The sequence below is a fragment of the Marmota monax genome, unplaced genomic scaffold, assembly GCF_021218885.2.
Source record: "Marmota monax isolate L192 unplaced genomic scaffold, Marmota_monax_Labrador192_F-V1.1 WCK01_AAM20220418_F8-fsc00036, whole genome shotgun sequence".
In the NCBI taxonomy this organism is placed as follows: domain Eukaryota; kingdom Metazoa; phylum Chordata; class Mammalia; order Rodentia; family Sciuridae; genus Marmota; species Marmota monax.
In genome coordinates, this window is record NW_026694491.1 from 13,013,107 (window position 1) to 13,033,552 (window position 20,446).

Below are 20,446 nucleotides of genomic sequence, written 5' to 3' on the forward strand. Positions count from 1 at the left end.
TTTCTTATAGAAGATATTAGATTTTTTAAATCTAATTTTTAATCGACAAAATTATACTATGTACACATATAAATATACCACAATGATTTCACCTTTATGTATGTCTATAAAGCAAAATTATTTTTAAAAAACCCTAAAAATTAATATAAGACTTGTAAGAAGAGGAAGTCGGACACAGGGGTGGGGAAAGGAGAAAAAGAGGAATTACTGGGGACTTTAATGATGCAAATTATATTCTATGCATGTATTTTTATGTCAAAATGAGCTCCACTATTATGTATAATTATAATGTTCTAATAAAAATATTTCCTATTTCATATAGTATTTCAGAGAAAGAAGAGTTATTTCTAAATATGATAATGAAAATGCTTTTATATATAAAGATACTTATTTATACATATTTATTATATACAGTATATATTATGCTATACATATATGTTTATAAATAGCATAACATAATATGAACATATCATTTCTATTTCTGCCCATGATAGACATTATTTAATAGTTCTTCCACTATAAACTACTCTAATCCCAGATTAAACAGGTGGAGCAATGGTATTTAGAACTGGAATAACAGACCACATAGGTCTATGAAGAAATATAGGAGGTGAACCTCACAATGACATCAGACTCCTGTCTGGAGAGACCTTCTTTATCCTGGAGCAGGACTAAGAGTTGTAGCCCAAGTGAGACATGCTGACCTCACTGTGCTAGGGAGGCAGACAAGAGTAGAAAACAGTGAGTGGGTTGAAATTGATGACGCAGGTTTCAGAGACAAAGAAATCTCCAGGACTTTGCATAGGGTTGCTTTTATGTCTTTGCCACACACTGAGCTGCACACACCCAAGGTAACATTCTGCAAGTCTTTGCTTAGTGCTTTGATCTATTTTCAGATTGCTGAAATTCACACCATGTAGAGCAAACCAGAGTGTTTTCCCAAATACCCTATATACTCAAGATTCCTGTAAAGACATACCATATAGCAAAGCCTTTGCAGTGGGGCTGCTATAAGCCTAGAATAAAGGTCACTCTAGAAACATACTGAACAACCATCAAAATAAAACAAAACAAATGTACAGCTGAAAAACAAGACTTATGATAATAAGATATCAAGTTGACATATCAATAAATTTATTATTGCCAAAACAAAGCTCAGTTCCATAAAAGAACACACAAAAAAATCAGATTCTCAATAATACAATCCATAATGTAAGTATACAATAAATATTTACTAGATGACAGAAGAAACAAAATGTGACCCATAATCAAGAAGAAAGGATCATTAGAAACAGAAATGACAAGTATGTCAGAATTGCTATGCTTAAATATTTGTTTGCTTTTATAAATGAGGAGGTAGAGTAAAAAATCTTAATATGAAATAACAGAAAATAAAACTCACTGAAATAATAATTAAAAAAAAACCTAAATGAGGATTTCAAAGCTGAAAACTATAATATTCAGAATGATAAAGTAAAATGCCCTCGGTGAGATTAACAGAAGAAAGTTTATTTTAGAAGAAATTGTTTCTCATATTGAATATTTAAAAATAGAAATGAGTGAAACTGATACACAGAGAAAAATTTTGAAAAATGAAAGTGCCTCAGTGTCAAAGAAAAATATGAAGCAGTCTAACTTCTGTGTCATTGAGATATCAGAGGGGAAAGAGCAAATATATGAGAAAAATAAGTAAGTGCAGATGTTCTTTGACATACAGTGGTATGATGCACTGATAAACCCATCATAAATTAAAAAAAACATAAGCTGAAAACTGCATTTAATATACCTAACCTACAAAACATCACAGCTTAGCAGCACAGCACACTGTAGAGGTAGACAGTTGTTACCCTCATGATTAAGTGGTTGGCACATCGCCACTGCCCCACATGGGAAGAGAGTATCTTACTACATACTGGTAGCCTGGGAAAAGATCCAAATTTAAAATATCAAAGTATAGCTGTTACATTATACATATTGCTTTTGTATTATCACTTTTACATCATCATCCACTTGAAAAAAATGTTAAGACATGTCATTGCAAGTTAGGGATGATGGTTATGCATCAACCTGCAGAGTAAAGAACCACAGCAAACCCTGAGTAAATATAAAGTCAGGAAGTCACACATGGCCACAGAACATCAAAGTGCTGAAAGTCAAATATAAAATCTATTTTAAATATGGGCAGAAGATAACATGAAGATATAGTAACATGAAGTTCACTAATCTAAATCTAAAAAGAGTCTGCACAATTATATTTCTTCTGGAGATTCCAGGGCAGAATCCTTGTCTTTTCCAGCCTGTAGTGGCGGTCTGAAATTATTTGGCGAATGACCTGTTTCAGTTCACCTCAGCTTTCATCCTCACATTCCTTCCCCAACTAATTTCCTTCATCCTTCTTAAGGGAACTTTTTATGTTATATTGTGCCAGCCTATATAATTTGAATAATATCTTTATCTCAGGAGCATTCATTTAATTGGTTTGCAAAGTTCTCTTTGGCAAGTAATATTTTGTAATCACAGGTTCCAGGGATTAGGACATGGGTGTCCTTGAGGGCCTTCCTGACTAACACAACAATGCACTGTGCTAATTGCTTCATATTCATTCTTTCTTTTATTTGCATAACATCCTTAGGAGATGACTCCATTCCATACAGGAAACAAGTTTAGAAGGATAAAGCAGCCAGTGTGGGGGTTCACACAGTGATTGAGTTGGGAAATATGGAAATCCAACCTTTATCAGAATGATTTCAGAAGCCTATTCCAAATCATTTTGCTGTATACTATCATTAATATCATCAGATTGATTTTTGGCATGGGTGATTGTGAAATTATAGATTGATATTTGAATTTCCAGTGGCAAATAATATTTGTAATGAATATTACACATTGGCAGGACCTATAGGAAGTGTGGCCTACTGATACTTTTGAAATTTAGAGGTGAATCTATTTTTTGTTAGATTAAAATTATTTGGTTCTAAATGGTATTTTGGCAGTTTTGGGGACTCACTACTAGGCTGTCTTCTCATGTGAGAAGATAATTTTTCATTATAGATTTTTACATGTAATCTATATACTAATTAATCTCCAACTCTTGAGTCCAGGTTTGATCTATTTCTGAGTTTTCATGCTTCTGTATTCTAATTTTCGCTTAAAGTTGCAGCTTATGTATCTCACATTAAAATTAAAATTAAATTAAATTAAAATCGATAAAGTGTTGACTGTATTTTTGCTTTGTTTTCCTTGAGCAAAATAATCATTTTTTTAAACAACTTAAGTTCCACAAGTCCCAAGTAGTTATACTACAGTCTGTAGTCCCTCGCCTTATGTAGAAATACACTTCAGCCAATCTTTGTGGTCCGATGACATGAAGCTTTTCTGCAAGAGGAGCTTTTGTTATTCTGTAAATGTTCACTTTTCTCACATTCTTCTTTTCACAGAATGGTGTTAACTCTTAGGCAGAAATTGATTTTCAAGCCACTTTATGTATTCTGCCCTGGCAAGTTTGAAGGCAAACAGCTGACCCCAGTGTTGTTTTTCACCTTACTCTAATAAGATGACTACAGCAAGTCTAGGTACATAATGCGCACAGAGGATGGCCAAGTGTTCTCATGTAAATACAGATTTTCTTTTAATTTAGACCCTGAAAAACTGCTTTTGCAATAGTCCAACTGTAAATATTCCAAGGAGTTCTTGCTTACCTAGTCCCATTTTTACATGATTATCTGGTCCAAAATCTCAGCAAAATGTACATTGACTGGTTTATTCTACAACACTGATGTCATTTGAGAGCTGAACCCCCTTGCTTTATATTATGTTAATTCATATTTATATTTAATGTAATCTCTTACATAATGCCAGATGTGTGTGTGTATGTGTATGTATGTGTGTGTGTAATATATATATATATATATATATATATATATATATATGTATATTAAGTTTGTTATCTGAATGGTAGCTGAAAGGGTAAAGTTTCTAAGCTGCTTCTAAACTGCAAAGCCTGAGTTACACCCAGAACCTGAAATTCCTGAGGCAGTTAAGACAACGCCCTACTGGCCATTTAGTTGATTAATAGCCTAGGGCCCTGTGCGATCTTGCACGTAGGCATCGCAGGGCCTAAACCAATCAATTTGAATGTGTACCCTGATTAGGAGTAACCAATCACCCCCGCCCGACCTGTTCCTGCCAATGAATGAACTAATCATGTTTAGGAATTGTTGTTTGATTTTCCTGCGGTGTATTATGATTTGTTAAAGGAGACTGTGATGTATGTAAAGTCCCCGCCCTCCCCAAGAAGTGTACTTAAGCAGTGCTCAGCCTCTGCTCTGGGCTCTGGGCTGCTCTCCCTTCTTGAGTGAGCACGGAGCCCCAGCGCGCTGGAATGGATCCCCAATAAATAAATCCCCTTCTGCAATTGCATGAGTCAGTCTCTTGGTGGTCTCTTCCTCCGATGCTTCGCCGGACCCTTACAGTAGCCACCTTTTAAAGACTAGGTGAAAAGAACTACCGATATTTTTGAAATTTAGAGGTGAATCTATTCTTTGTTATATTAAAATTATTTGGTTTTAAATGGTATTTTGGAAGTTTTGGGAACTCACTACTAGGCTCACTTCTCATGTGAGAAGATAATTTTTCCTTATAGATTTTTTATATGTAATCTGTATACTAGTTAATCTCCAAGTTTTGAGTCCAGGTTTGATCTATTTCTGAGTTTCCATGCTTCTGTATTCTAATTTTCACTTAAAATTTCATCTTATGTATCTCACAGGCAAATTCAATATGCTCCTTATATAAATTTATCTTTTGTTGATTTCTATCATGATAAATGGTGCCATTCAATCTTCTTGCCATAAACCTGGGTAGTAATAGTAATGTGTTTCTCTTCCAAATATATTTAATTAACAAATTTATTTAGTTCTCTCTAGGTTCCATTGTTCTAAAATAATTATTATTTGCTTCATTTAATTCTTATAAATACCAGTGAAGTAGATAATAATATTATTCTCATGTTATAAATGAGGAAATTTTGACACAGGAAGTTTAAGTAACTTGCCCAGGTCACAGATTTAGTAAATAATGGAGTCAGGATTTGAATTAAAAAAAAAATCTACCTGAACATTATATTTTTTTTAATATGCCATTTATGCTACTTCCAGGAAACTAATTTTGCCAACTCTGGTTTTCAAATATTTCTTCATCCTGATTGCTGACATGCTATCTGCACCACTATCTCCTGTTTGGATGACTACAAAAAGCCTTCTTAACTCACCCTTTCTTTGCCTTGTCAGGGAAAAAGGAAATGATTAATTGACACCCAGTTTTTATTTAAGAAGAGCTCTGTTGCTATTTATGCAGCAGAGAAATATTACCAGCCTAACCTGAGATCAGGTCCTCTGTCTGCCATCTGTGCGATGAATGCAAAGATTTATTTTACATATCCCCATTGCATTAGTTCCTGTGCTGAACTATTGTTTAGTTTCAAAGGTAAATAAACTCTTAGGTGTCTTAGCTGAAGAAGCATGTGTTTAAAATAATATGTCTCAATAGTTTGATGATTCCTAAAACAGTGGAATATACAATTACCACTTGATCCAGCAATTCCATTTCCAGAAAAATATCCCAAAATTGAAAGCACAGATATTGGTATTCCAATGTTCATAGCAGCATCATTTGCTGTAGCCAAAGATGTAAAGAGCTCAAATATCCATGTGAGAATTAATGGATAGACAAAATGTGTCCCACATCAGTAATGGAATAGTATCAGTTTGAAAAAAGGAATGAAATCTGACACATGCTATTACACAGATGGAATTTGAACAGATTGAGTGAAATAAGCTAGATACAAAAGGACAAAATATTGTGTGATTCCACTTATATGAGATACCACAGTCATCAAATTCATCGACAGGAAACAACACAGTAGTTTCCAAGAACTTCAGGGAAAAAGGCTTTGGGGAGCAATTGTTTAATGGTACAAAGGTCAATTAGGGTAGATGAAAATATTTTAGAAAGGGATGGTTGTTCAGTAATAATATGATGATACTTACTGCCATTGAAATATACCTAAAAAGGCTAAAACAATGAATTCTATATTTTGTAAATGTTTTAGTCAGCCTTCTAACTACTGTAACTAAAGACGAGACCAGAACAACTATAGAGAAGGAAAAATTTATTTGAGAGCTTATGGTTTCAGAGGTCTTAGTCCATAGAAGACTATTTCCATTCCTCAGGGTTCAAGGTGAGGCTGAACATCATGGTGGGAGAGTGTGGCAGAGAGAAGGAGGTCACATAATGATCAGAAAGCAGAGAAAAAGAGAGAGACTCTACAGGCTAGATACAAATATATACCCCATAGCCACAATCCTAGTGAATCATTTCCTCCAGCCACACCCCACCTGCCCCAGTTACCACTCAGTAATTCCCATCAGAGATCAATCCACTGATTAGGTTAAGGCTATATCCCAATCATTTCTCCTCAAAACTTTCTTTCATTGTATCACACATGAGCTTTTGGGGAACATCACCTCTAAACCATAACTGTATATTTTGCCATAATAAAAAAGGTATAATTCATATGAAAACACAAGAAGTGTTCAGTAACACTATCTAAAAGGTTAGGAATCAGCTCCTAAAATATAAACAGCAGAACATTATTGACCCATTCGTACAGTTCTGCTATTCTGATGGACTAAATTTCACCATCTCTTGTTTTCTATATTCTAGGGTCCATCTATAAGCCAATGAGTCTCCATGAGGCCATTTAGCATGAAGTAGGTACTGCCCTTTTTAGTCAGTTCCTCTAAGAAGGAAAAAGGAGAGCAAGCAAAAGAAATGGGCATTTCTAACACAACTGGAAACCAGGCAAAAACCTTAGTTGGAGAGTTTATAGTTGAAGTAACACTGTCAAATTGCTTTTGTCCTACAGAGCATCACAATAGAATATGCTAGCAGTTCTACTTTATGATTGTAGTTAATTTTAGATTTTCTTTACTAATGTCAAGAATATCAGTAGAGCTTAAAAACCATAGCTAAACTTACTTAAAGTGACCAACAGGAAAAAAAAAATTAGAAAAAATATTTACTTATATATTTCTTGGTAATAAATAGAAATAAAGATATTAAAATAAAGCCTAATGTTAGAAATATGCAGATCAGATAAGTAGTGTTCATATATATTATGAGTCACCTGACAATATAGAACATAATTAAACAATTTTCTTTTCAAATAGACAACATTTAAAACTGTTGTGCTGTAAATTTCTTTTTACTAATTTTCTGAAGATCTCGTCAAATCCTCTTCAGGCCTAAAACAAGCTCACTATGGTTCAATAAATGACATGGTGTCATTAAAAATTCCACATAGTATTAAAATAAAAAATAATATATATATGAAAGAACATACATAAAAGGTAATGTGGGGTGTGTGCATGTGTGAGCAAGGGTGGTGGTGGGTGGCAGGAAGTAACTATATTGCTTTTTCTACTTGTTTTATAAAAAAAAAAACCTTGCTTTTAAAACTTTAAATATATACATATCATTTTGATGTCACTGTATTTTTCTTCAAATACCACTTTTTTAGGAAAATAAGACTTATTGGTAAGAACTGAAATAAACAATGAAACGAGGTTACTGATAGAACATAAAAACATGTAGTTACTATTCCTTCATTTATTTGAGCAACAACATCAATTAAGTATGTAAAACAAACTATTTTAGTAAGGTGGTATCTTCTCTGTATTGATGTTTTTAATCAACATTTCAAAACTCAATCTGTCCTTAACTAAAAATATGGTAGAGAACAGCCTTAAAAGGGGAAAAAACAAAGACTGCAAAATACATTCACTAAAGTATAGAAGAAAAAAAATAATAAATCCACCATTCACATTAAGCTCTTTATAAAGACTATTTTTTTCTATTTACATGAGCAATATTTTGACATGCTAAGCAATTCTCAACTTCGCCAGTTGAATCTAAGATAAGAAGCATATAACGAAAAATGGGGTTTTGAGAACCAGAGCCAGCAGGTCTAACTTCCAAATTACTATGTTCTTAGCTATAATATCCTAACCTAGTTGATTAAATTCCTGAATTTATTTTTTTGTGTCTGTCAAGTATGTCATCTGAAAGAGATAATGATACCAATAATTTCTCAGGCCCCTAGCAACCGTATCATTTCAATAGACTGTAAGACTAATGTCAGTATTTTCCTTATAGCTGAAAAGAATATGTGATTCAAGGGTGACTGATGAGGACTTCATTCTATGCATCTTCTCTGAGAGGAATCCCTGATGTCAAAGCCAATCTCACCAGGATCTGGGGATGTCACCATGGGTTCCAACATATTCTAAAGCCACCGGAAACAGTATCTATCTACCTGTAACTAAGTGACTCACATTTTCATGAGAAATGTGATGTCACAGTTATTCAGAAATTACATATCTATTTGGAATAGATATATCTGTGCAATACTGTGAATTTCATTTTTTTTTTTTGGAACCGAGGATTGAACTCAGGATCATTTGAGGACATTTGACTACTGAGCCACATCCCAGCCCCATTTTATATTTTATTTAGAGACAGGGTCTCACTGAGTTGCTTAGTGCATCATTTGTTGATTCTGGCTTTGAACTCAAGATCCTCCTGCCTCAGCCTCCTGAGCCACTGGGATTACAGTTATGTGCCACAGCCCCAGCTTGAATTTCATCTTATTAGGGGAAAAGAAAACCCTCAGTAGTTTTTGGTCCAGATATTCTCTTTACAAATATGTTCATCTGTACTGATAAAGAGTTTTCCAATCTAGGCCAACCTATTGGTTTCTACTTTCTTTATATGCCTTTATTGCTTTCAATTTTATTTTAGTTTATTTATCCCCTCTTCACTGAGTTGATACTATTTAATGCATGTACAAAATATTTTAAGAAGATAGCTCTTAATTAAGACAGTTTTGAATTATGGAGATTTGATAAATATAATATTTTGTTTAAAATTTGCAGTAACATTTATTGGACTTCCCTAAAACACATAGATCTAGACCCAAATCACTGATCTGTGATTTCATTTACCAATTTATACAATTCCTTCACAACCTCAGGATATTTTGAAAAAATGAGACAATTTGCCTTAATATAGTAAGAAAAAAAGCTAACATTTTACAGAAAATATAAAAACAAAACTTTTTAAACCAATAACACTGCTATCACAAAGCATCATAACTATATATGAGAATAAAGTTGAAAAATTTCCCTTATGGGAATTCATTGGGTAAAAATTTATGAAAGCTTAAATAAATAAAACATTTTATTAAATGTCTAGTAAACATATTAAAATAACTTTTCCCCCTAATTCTGACATCAGGTAGAAATTATATTCTAAAAGGTTTATAAAATAAAGATGATGTGAGCAGAATACAACTGACACTAGGATTGCTGTATGTATGCACATGGATGTATAACCAATGTGATCCTGCAATCTATACACGTGGAAAAATGAGAATTCATATCCTATTGGATTTAAATGTATGATATGTCAAGATCATTGTATTGTTTTGAGCAACTAATAAAAAAAGATGATGTGAAAATTAAAGGTAAAGAGCTATGTCATCCCTATGATTTTAAGTTTATAAGCATATTTTGTGTGATCTACCAAATAAATGTAGACATTAGTTTATTCTACAAAAATGTATTGAGTGCCTACCCCAGAAAGTAAAAGTAGAAAAAATATCTGTTTTCTAAGGACCTTATATTCTGGTGAAGGATACAATTATTTAAAAAGACACAGAAATTAATCTATTGCTATGATAAATAAAAGAAATCATTGGGTTATGAGAGAACATATGGGTTGTGTTTTAATTATCAAGGCCCAAATAAATTCCTTGAAAAAGTGATGACTGATGTGGAATGACTATAGAAATCTAGATAAAGAAGAGGATGGTGTGAATGCAGTGATATTTAGACAGAATAGAAAACTTATGCAAAGGGCCTGTGGCTGAAAGATGCAACATGATTATGAATAAATGATAGGAAGTTCAGTTGACTTGAAGTATGAGAACAAGGACCTAAGTGAAAAGAAGAAGGTATTATGAACATTCCAGGGATAAGTAACTGCCAGGATATATTAGGAGGCTCTATAGCAAAATAAATTATGGCAAGAAATGGCACTAACTCTGCCATTTGTAATGGAGAAGAGGGAGAACCAAAGAGTGAGTAAGAAGGCTAATGAGAAGTAGGACAAGAGAGACTGGTGAGAACACAGAGGACATTCTAAACCATATTAGTATAATAACCTTCCCCAAGTTAGAGCTTCTGAAGAATTTTAAAGATGGTATGGGTATGGGGGTGGTGGGGTGGGATGTTAAGGGTTTATTATAGGTACCATTCACTGTGATTCTCACTCCTTTCCAGCACAGAGTGAAATCCTAAAGTGCAACACACTTCTGGTATACTCTCAATTAATCATGAACTACATTGCATCTAATCAATCCAAGATGATTCAAAAGGTACTTGAGTGTCTTGATATGCCTCTTGGTCCCGGTTGTGCATATTGAAAATCAATAGAGTACTATGGATACAAAGGTTGCAGAATATTGGTCTGTATCACTCATGACATTATTGTACATTTTAAAAGTTGCTTTTCTCAGGAAATTGCTTCTAATAGCTTGCTGAGTGCTTTTCTTATTAATTCAAGACGGAAATGGAAATATTTGACATTTCAGCATTGTAGGTAAACTTAAAAACATTTATCTTAAGTGATCAATAAGAAAATTGGTGTGCTATGTTTTATTTGATGTTTCAAACTCTCCCTTGGCTGCGAGTTCCTCAAAATCGAAGTATGAGTCATATTCATGTTTGTATCATACCAATTAATGCCATGTCTGACATCTATGATATCATCAATATTTGTTGATTGAATGAATGGAAATTAAATCAATGCAATTTTTATATATTCTGCTACAGATTTTCACTAATTCTTAAAATGTCAAATCAATTGGGTACATATTTAATGAGTTGGTACGCTACACGAGAAAGTGCTAGACACTTATTTATAACTGCCTACAACTGTTTTCAGATTCTACTGCTATCAGACGCGGTTTTGTTTTACCATATGCTGTACTGTCCCTCCTGGTTCTGTTGAATACTTATGAGTAGTTATAAATTCTATTTGGAGAACTAACCTTCTTCAGTGAAAAAAAACATCTACACTTTTTTTTTTTTTTTTGCCTATTTCAAAGATAATTATGTAAAGGTAATGTGTCATTTGGGGAAAAATCTATGCCTTCCTTAAGTGATTAGCAATTAACAAGAGCAAAATAATGATCTAAATAAATTTCAAAATTTACTTCTTTTTAAAATAACTTTAAAAACTCACTGAGATTGGTTACAGTTACAATTCCATCTTAAAGAAAGTTAGGCAGTGATTTTTATAACAGATAAATAACTTGTTCCTTTCCATGATGACATATGGTGTCAATAATTGAACTCAGGTCTACACTGTATGCTCTAAACTAATTCTATTATTAGAGGAGTTACCAAGAAAAATAAGTATAAATGTTAACTCAGTTTACTGTATGATCCTATAGAAACACTCTTGCTATAAAAATCTTTTAGATGGAAGAGTTCTAATAGGAAATTGGCATTTAGTAGGTTATTCAAGTTTACTTTGATGAAGTTCTAAAAAGAAGAGAAAAGGGTCTTAGGATTCTGGCTGGGGTATGGCAGTGTCTATATCAAATACCAATTAAAGAACATTCTAAAAAAGCAATGGCTATTGGGGAGGGTAAGTTGAGAAACTAGTTTAGAATTAACATGGTATTTTAAGAGACAGAGATATTATTAATTTCAATGGGAATTTAGGATCCAGGCAACGGGAGCAAGGGAGTAAAGCAATAAAATCTGTGATAGAAGTCAGTTATGGAGAACAGGAACCTTCTTTCAGTGTGTCTTTAACTCTCCTAGCACCACCTCTCCTAGCAAATCTGTTTATGAGGTTTTGGATAAAAATTTTCATTCTATATTCCACTTATCTGTTCATATTTTAGCATATTTAACTTGACTATTGCCCCAGTACCATATTTGTCCTGTAGTTATGCCTGGATGTAGTGAAGTAATACTAGTGAATAAAGTCTACACTTGAATTGGTTAGCTTTCTCTCACAACCCGCAACAAAATTTGTTCATTCGTTCATTAAGGTGTTATAATTTTGAGTTGTTCAAAAACAGAAAATTTTTTTCTCTACATTGGATACTCCAGGTTTTATTCAGATTCATAATCAAAATAAGATCTTTTATCTACAATGTTGTATTTGTTTTGATATGGGGACATATGTGATCATTCAGAGTCCACTGATGTGAAACCATGGAAAGACTTTGTTCTACTCATGCTGCTCAACCTAAAATTTACTTATTTATGATTAAGTCAGTCAGTAGTAAGATTAATATCCTTAATACCAGAGGAAAACATGTTTCTTTAAGGTATCACCCGGAGTTACATAGCTGACTTACATGGAAATACATATAAGTCATAAATCACAGCTAATATTTATTGGCCATTTATTAAGTGCTATGTGCTTTATATGATGCATGTCACAGAATTCACTCAGATGTTAAATAATTTCTCAGTTAAATGGGGAGTGAGGTTTAACTTCAGGCATCCTACATTGTATCTGTTAAATATTTGAAAAGCTTATGCAACCATGCAACCATACACTTGATTCCTTGGTTATTTTTTACAAACATGAATACAGTATTTTTGTCCTTTGTCTCTCTACCCTTCCAATATAGTTATGTTACATTTTAAAATTTAAAGAAGTATTTCAGGTTTAGAGTAGTATTAATAGTAGTAGTAGTAAATCCCACTTACTGTAAAAAATCTTTTAGTTTTTTGTCATCTTAGGGCCTATTTTTTTTTGTTTGTTTGGTTGGTTGGTTGCTTGGGTTTTGGTTTTATTTTGTTTTCTATATAACTCTGCCTAATGTAGACTCAAGACTTCCTCAGAAAAATAAACCACCCTTAAAAATGTTCAAACCCATAAAATAATCTGTCAATTTTATTTCTTTATAGTTTGATTTTTATTCAAATATCTTTCTAAGAGACCACTAACCTCTGTTCTACTTAAACTGATTTCCCCTATGGTTCCTTATGGCTGTCATCCTAAGAATCCTTTCAATCACTGTCAGCTACAAAATTCCCATTGTCCCTTCAGGTGTTAGATTCCTCATTTTCTGAACCTGCATTTTCCTCTTTCTTGGCTTGACCCATTGCTCTGATGGAGTAAATCCTGCAGTATATTCTCAAGAAAGGGTATGGAAAGGAATATAAATTTCCATGTGTTTATATGTATTACGATATCCTGGCTCATTACCTCACACTTATTTGCTAAAGTGAATGAATATAAATTTCTCTGTGTTTAAAATAACTTTGTAAGCATCCACTCTTCCTTTACTTCCTTTCTCAGTTTTGCTGTTGAGAAGTCTGGTAATGGTATAACTCTGGAGTTTCCTTATATGACTAGTTCCTTTCTCATATCAGACATCCAGAATCTTCTCTTTATCGCCAGTGTTTTTAAACTGCATGAAGAGAAGACTTGGGGTGTAAGTCAGTAGTAGAGCACTTTTCTAACATGCATGATGCCCTGTATTCAATCCCTATCCCTTATCACAAAAAATAAGATAAAATTTTAAAAATAAATAAATGGCATGAATATATTTCTTAATGTCTTTTTCACTCATGTTTCTGGAGACCCTATGGGCACTTTGAATATAGAAATACGTGTTCTTTTATATTTTGCTCTATGAATTACATAGAAGCAGAAAAACAACTCTGTTTCCATTGTGGAAAAAATCACTGTGGAAGAGCCTGGGATCCTAAGGATAATTTTGGCGGATGCCATACTTTTGGTTTTTAAGGTATCAACATACCTTACATAGTGATAAATGTGAGGCATTTTTTTTCATTGTTTTATAATTGTATAAAAAGACCAAACAGGATGAGTTAAGTTTTTAATTAGAGTAATTTATAAATAAAAGACTAATTTCTATGTCAGGGACAGTGTTGTTGGAGGAAGAGTTATTTATTTGAGAATGAGAAAAATTTAGCAGGCGTGGTACATCCTGGCATAAAGAGGGTGAACTACAAACTCTCTTCCACTCCCTATATCAGAGAGGCTCAAGAACAGCACCATAATCAATGGGAGAGAGCCATTGATTGGATGGCTCTGTCTGAGATCTAGAATTTGGGGCACTATTAGTCAGCTTTTCAACACTATGACAAAATACCTAAGATAATCAACTTATAAGGAGGGAAGATTTATTTTGACTCACAGTGTCAGAGATTTCAGTTCATGGTTGGTTGGCCCTGTTGCTCTGAGCTGGTGATGAGGCAGTACATCGTGTTAGGAGAAGATGGCAGAGGAAGCTGCTTACCTCATGATAGCTGGGAAGTAAGAGAGAGAGAGAGAGAGAGAGAGAGAGAGAGAGAGAGAGAGAGAGAGAGAGGGCTGGATCCCCAATATCCCTTTCAAGGGCACACCTCTGTTTCTTAATTTCCTCCCACTCTGCCCAATCTCTTAATGGTCCCACTACCTCCTAATAGACCCATACCTAGGCTAGCAACTAAGCCTTAATGTATGCACCTTTCAGGATACTCATCCAAGTTATAGTTTGTACTAATGAGATCCTGTGATCCTAAAGCATACACAATTCCTGAAGGTTAGACTATATTTTCTAATAAATCTTATGGTTAAAAAAAAACTGTGTAATACATTTATATTGATGTGTCTATTTCCAGCATCTTTTTAACCAATTCTGAATTCAAGCTGGTGGAGAGGTGGAAACATCTCCCTTTAACCTACAAGCAGTTTTGTTCCTTTGGTAGTAACAGTGTAAAACAAATATACCAGGAACAGGTATCATCTGGCAGAAAACAAACAATTCCTGTTACTGCCAACATCTTCACATTGTACACCTATTGATTTTTTTTTTCTGACTTGACCTGAAAAAAGCTAGTTCATTTTCCATGTCTACAGTTTCAAACACGGACTCAGAGATGATAGATAAATATGCTAGTTATATCATAGAGGCTTCTATTGCACCCACTTGTGATTTATCTTGACAAAGCATAAAGATCTGGTAGCCTTTAGAGTGACGACTTACCTTTGATGTGTTCGTGGATTATGTTGAATAATGAGCTGATGAACTACAGTAAACTGAGATCTTGTCTAAGATCATCGATTCATGTTACCTCTCTATAGTATCCTAAACTGATGGCTGTAATTTAGCCACTTAAAAAATGGCTAAAGGACCACCTAGCCATTTTCTAGAATTTTATTTTGTGAATAGGAATACTTACAGGTAAACTATGAGATAAGATGAATTAAATAACATCAACTAATAACAGAAATAGAAATAAGGTGCAAAAGTATAAAGGAGATTCATTCAATAAAGCTTAAGAAAAACATAAATGTTTAAAAAATTATGCTAGTCCTTTCTGCTGAAGACAAGAAATCCCTGAGAAATGGTTGAAATGATGTGAGAGTTAAGTGAATAGCTAAACAATAATGATGCTGGTAGATCATCATGACACAAAGAATAAGTATATATATATATATATATAGATATAGATATAGAGATATATAGATATAGATATAGATAGATATAGATATATAGATAGATATAGATATATGTGATATATATATCATCAAATATAAGAATAATGTAATAATGTTACTAATATAGAAAGAACTAAATTTGACATATAAAACAACTCTAAGAATTCATTAGAGTGTTATTATTAAGTAGCTTAAAATAATTATTATGTATTTATTTAAAACATTTCATTACATTTACTCATTTATCTATTTATATATGTAGATAAAGAGATACATGCAAGTCATTATGAAGACTCAACAAAGAAGAGTAATCTCATTTGTGTTTAGAAATGAATTAGAATCTACTTTATTACAGATGATGCTTAATGACTAATCCTGAAAATATCTATGCTGGTACATATTTAAGCAAGTATAATTAAAATGTAAAATGGGGGCTGGGGTTGTGGCTCAGTGGTAGAGTGCTCGCCTAGCATGCATGAGGCACTGGGTTTGATCCTTAGCACCACATAAATATAAAATGAAGATATTGTGTCCACCTAAAAATAAAAAATAAATATTAAAATGTAAAATGGAAAGCTAAAGCAGATCTCAGACATAAAGTTTATGAATAGAGTTCTATGAGATTACAGAGATTGCTATTATAGAATTGGTTTTCATAGGATTCCAACCTACCCAAATACAGATCCTGGTTCTTTTCCATTCCATTTTCCAACCCTCTGAGTCAGTGGGTTTATCTTAGGTCTTTGAGAAAGTGGAATATCCACATAGGGAATTTAGTATGAGACTCAGTAATGTTTTGTGGCAAAAAAGGGCATAACTTTTGCCACATTGTGTGCAGGAGAAATCCTCACTCACAGGAGGACTAATAAACTCTAGATGTTGACCTGGCTTTTAAGAAACTTTGTAACAGTAGCACCTGGTGCTGAAGAGTGATCTTTGATTGCTGAATAGGCCTCTCTTTGTGTAGTTCCCTCTTTCTGGTACTTTCATCTTCTTAGCCCCTACTGACCTCGCATAAAAAATGCTCTACTTCCTGCTCCTCTTCAGAGTTACCAGGCAGGTAATACTTATCTTGTCACCTGGGTGAGATAGGAAATTCAATTTTTCCTTTATTCTATCTCCAAACTATTGATTAACATAAAAACTACACTCTTCTTTTTTTTTATAGCTTTCCTTTTAGGATTTTTGAACACTTTTATTTATTTTAATAAAATCTAATGTTGCATACCAAAACCTTTGGCACACATCTAGGGAAGACCCATATGTCAGTGACAACCATCTCCCATTTTCAGAGATTCTTACTCAAGTAGTTTGAAACAAAGAAAGTATAGTCATTCAGAGACATGGTAAAAAGCAAATTCCTATGTCCACAGGTATTTAGGTTTCTTAAAGATTAACCATGGCATTTGAAGGAAGTCTAATCAAATAAATTAGACTTTATTAAATTGGGTATTTCAAGGAAATGTAATGTTTTCAGATTTCATTTTAAAACATGGTGCTGAATCACTAAGACAGCATTAGCTTCTTACTTTCATGTGTAAGAATTTGTATTTCTTTAACAGAGAAGAGAGGAAACCTTTCTTCACCCTTATTTAATTATTTTCTCTTTCTCCAGAGTAAAATTTGCTGACACATAAACATAACTAAACATATTAGGACTACTCATTCCAGAGAAGAAAGGTGATATGGCCTAATAATTTTCAGCATTTTCAAACTTTTATCTGCATACAAAACAGAAATAAAGATAATAAACTGAAGCTGCCACACAACAGATTTAGAGTAGTCATAAAGAAAAGAGTGACAGAAAAGATGACTAAATATAAAAAAAAGGAATACAAGTGAGGTCAATAAAAAGATATTCTTATGAGGTTAAGTTATAGAATTTGCTGGCTGGAAAAAAAATAATTCTTAGATATCTTTTACTGTACCAGTGAATTATCATTGGCACAAAACAGTTATTTGAGCACCAACTTTGCATTTTTATAAGGAATAGAAGTCCTTTTGAAAGAAAATTAAAATCAGATCCTACACATAGACTACACTCAAATAAATTGGGGGAATGAAGCATTTGGGCATTTTGTTAGCCAAAAATATAATGCTTTGAAGTTATGCATTTTAAGATTTTTAAAATAATTGCTACTTTTCAATAAGGTTTCTTAAATATCTATCCTTTACCACTTACTCTTAAACTGAAACATTACCTCATTCTGAAGATTCATACACAACAGTTACTTATATACTTGAGATATTACGTTTTGTTGGAAAAGGATAAACTAGTATATGGAGTGTTAGTGGCCAAATAAACAGAGCTGCCATCTTGTGGATAACTAGGTAATGGGCTAGCTGCAAGGCATATCAAAAGCTGTATTCCTACATATCTAAGAACACAGAGTAAGTCATCATGTTAAAGCAGCTTAAAATACCTTTACATTCCTCAGTTGTGTCTATAAAATCACCACCTGAAAGATACGTTCATTTCTTCTGAAGTTAGTGTTAGCCTAAGCCTTATTAATATGTAGACTGGGAAATATTGGAGGATGGTTTCTCCAGTTTAATTAGCCTGTAGTGCTGATTTGTTTTGATAATATAAATAATTAGTTTAACCACAAAATTGATGTAACAGAAATAATTGTCAGTCAATTAAATACGGCAATGATTTTAGCTCCTGGGAAATATATAGTATGTAAGTATAGTTATAAATTTGAGATGTACTTTGTTTGAACTATAAAATATCTTCTACTTGATTTGTCAAAAATTATTCTTTATAGATTCCATGTTCTTCATCTCAGAAAATGTTCACTGGTAAAAATTTACTAAAAAAAGAAAAACAAAATTCACTCTACATTAACTCCTAGAGGAGTTGCCACATTTATCGTACACCTTTACATGTTATAACATTAAAATATTTTATATTCTTTGGAACTCTCAAATGCTTGCTGGTTATATAGTTGGAGAAATATAAATACTAAGACAGCACTGGTAAAATATATTTTAAGATTTAATGTTTATTTTCCTTTTATGAAATTAGAGATTTTTCAGAATCTTACATGTCTATATTTCTGTGTGCATATATTAAAAAGAATCTTCAAGAAATGTCAATATCCTTGTATTTTTCTTGCAAGACTTTAATGTTTTGACATTTCTGCCTTTGGATTTTTTTTTAAACAAATGCAATCAGGTTGGATTTCTTAATAATATTTTATGACAGTAGTAAGCATTTTTATGATATCAATTTTCACATCACAGGCACACAATCTTATTTTTGGCTTTAACTCAGATACATGTGCAGATTGATATTCAAGTATTATATTCAAGACTTTTCAAAAGGACATTTTGCAATAAATTACTGAAAGGCCTTGACCTTCAGTGTCCGGGCTCTTCCTAAAGAAACACTACCAAAGGATGACTAAAAACTTCATAATTTCCACTCTTTATTCATTTCTAACAATTACCACCCACCATAAGAAAATGTATTTTTCTTTACTTATGTATAAAATACTACTCTAAAGTAATTAACAGATTTTCAAATCTTACCCATTATATCCTATATTTATCTGAAACCTCCTTGAGTGTATGCATGTAATTATTTAAAATTAAATATAAATTCTGTCCTAAGGAATTATAATAAAATTTAACTTGATTTACTAACTTATGGGCTGAAGACTTATTCATATTATAGATCAAAATTAATAGGGAATATTTCTAGTACATTGTCCTTCTTCACAATCAAGTATGTTCCAATCATTTTGCTATTTTAATATAATTTAGATTTTAAATGTGAAATTCTTTCATGTTTAATAGTTGGACTTGGTTAGAATTTTACTGATTCATTGATCAATTTATATCTTGTTTAATATTTAATCATTGAAATCTGCATTCTTAAAACATCTTATTTATATATATTTAATAACACAGAACCAGGGACTTATACTGATAAATACTTATTATTGAATTTTGTGTATAATGTGGGAAATTGATACAAAATGCCAATGGAGCACTAGGAGTATCTTATTTCCCTGTCTTCATAGTGCCCTATTAAAAACAACAACAATAAAAACTTACTTTATGCGTCATAACACCACCTGAATGTTATAAATGTTATAAATACATAACAAAGTAAGGAAGATTGTAATTTGTGTGCATTAAAATCACCAGGATATTCATTTATCTTAAAAAATTAACTGAATTGCACATATATCAGCATGTTTTCTACATGCAACAGGATATAATCTAATTTTGCTAGTTATCTATCTCTTGTATTAAATATTTATGCCGTTAAAATTTTATATGAAGTATGGAATAGAGAAGCATATTTTATTTTATAAATTATTGTCTCCATGACATATCCTTTTAGCAATTATAATATCTTAGCTTTATCATTTATCTACAGTTGAAGTTCCCATTGTCCAAATTCATCTTTCTGATCTGTAATTTAATTTCATGTCACTTTGCATGGCAATGAATCTTTTTCTATACACATTTCCATCTAAACTCCCGTGTTTTAGGCAGAAATAAATGAACAGTGTCTGTCATGTAAGCCCAAAGTACAATTTGACAAATAGTTTTCTGGAGTTTTTGGATCATACACTTGACTAATATGATTAAATTCTGAATAATTCTGGGAGGGGCAACAACTTTTAAAAAAAGATCGCTAAGCCTGTCAGTGTTATAAATCAAGCTAATTTGCAACATTATTTCCTAGTTGAAATTTTTAGAGTTTAAGATAATAAGCTTTGAGATAATATTTAGAGGACACTGAACTAACTTTATAGTTTAAATCCACAGGATGTCTTTGAAATTAATATGTTTGATCTTTTGCATAACAACAGTAATAGTAATTATATTT

At 32.6% G+C, this 20,446-nt stretch overlaps 1 protein-coding gene across 2 annotated transcripts in view; it reads left to right on the forward strand.

Annotated features, from left to right (window-relative positions):
* Positions 1 to 20,446, forward strand: part of Mgat4c (MGAT4 family member C) — a 794,840-nt gene that overhangs the window by 506,305 nt on the left and 268,089 nt on the right. The gene's annotated exons all lie outside the window — the stretch shown is intronic.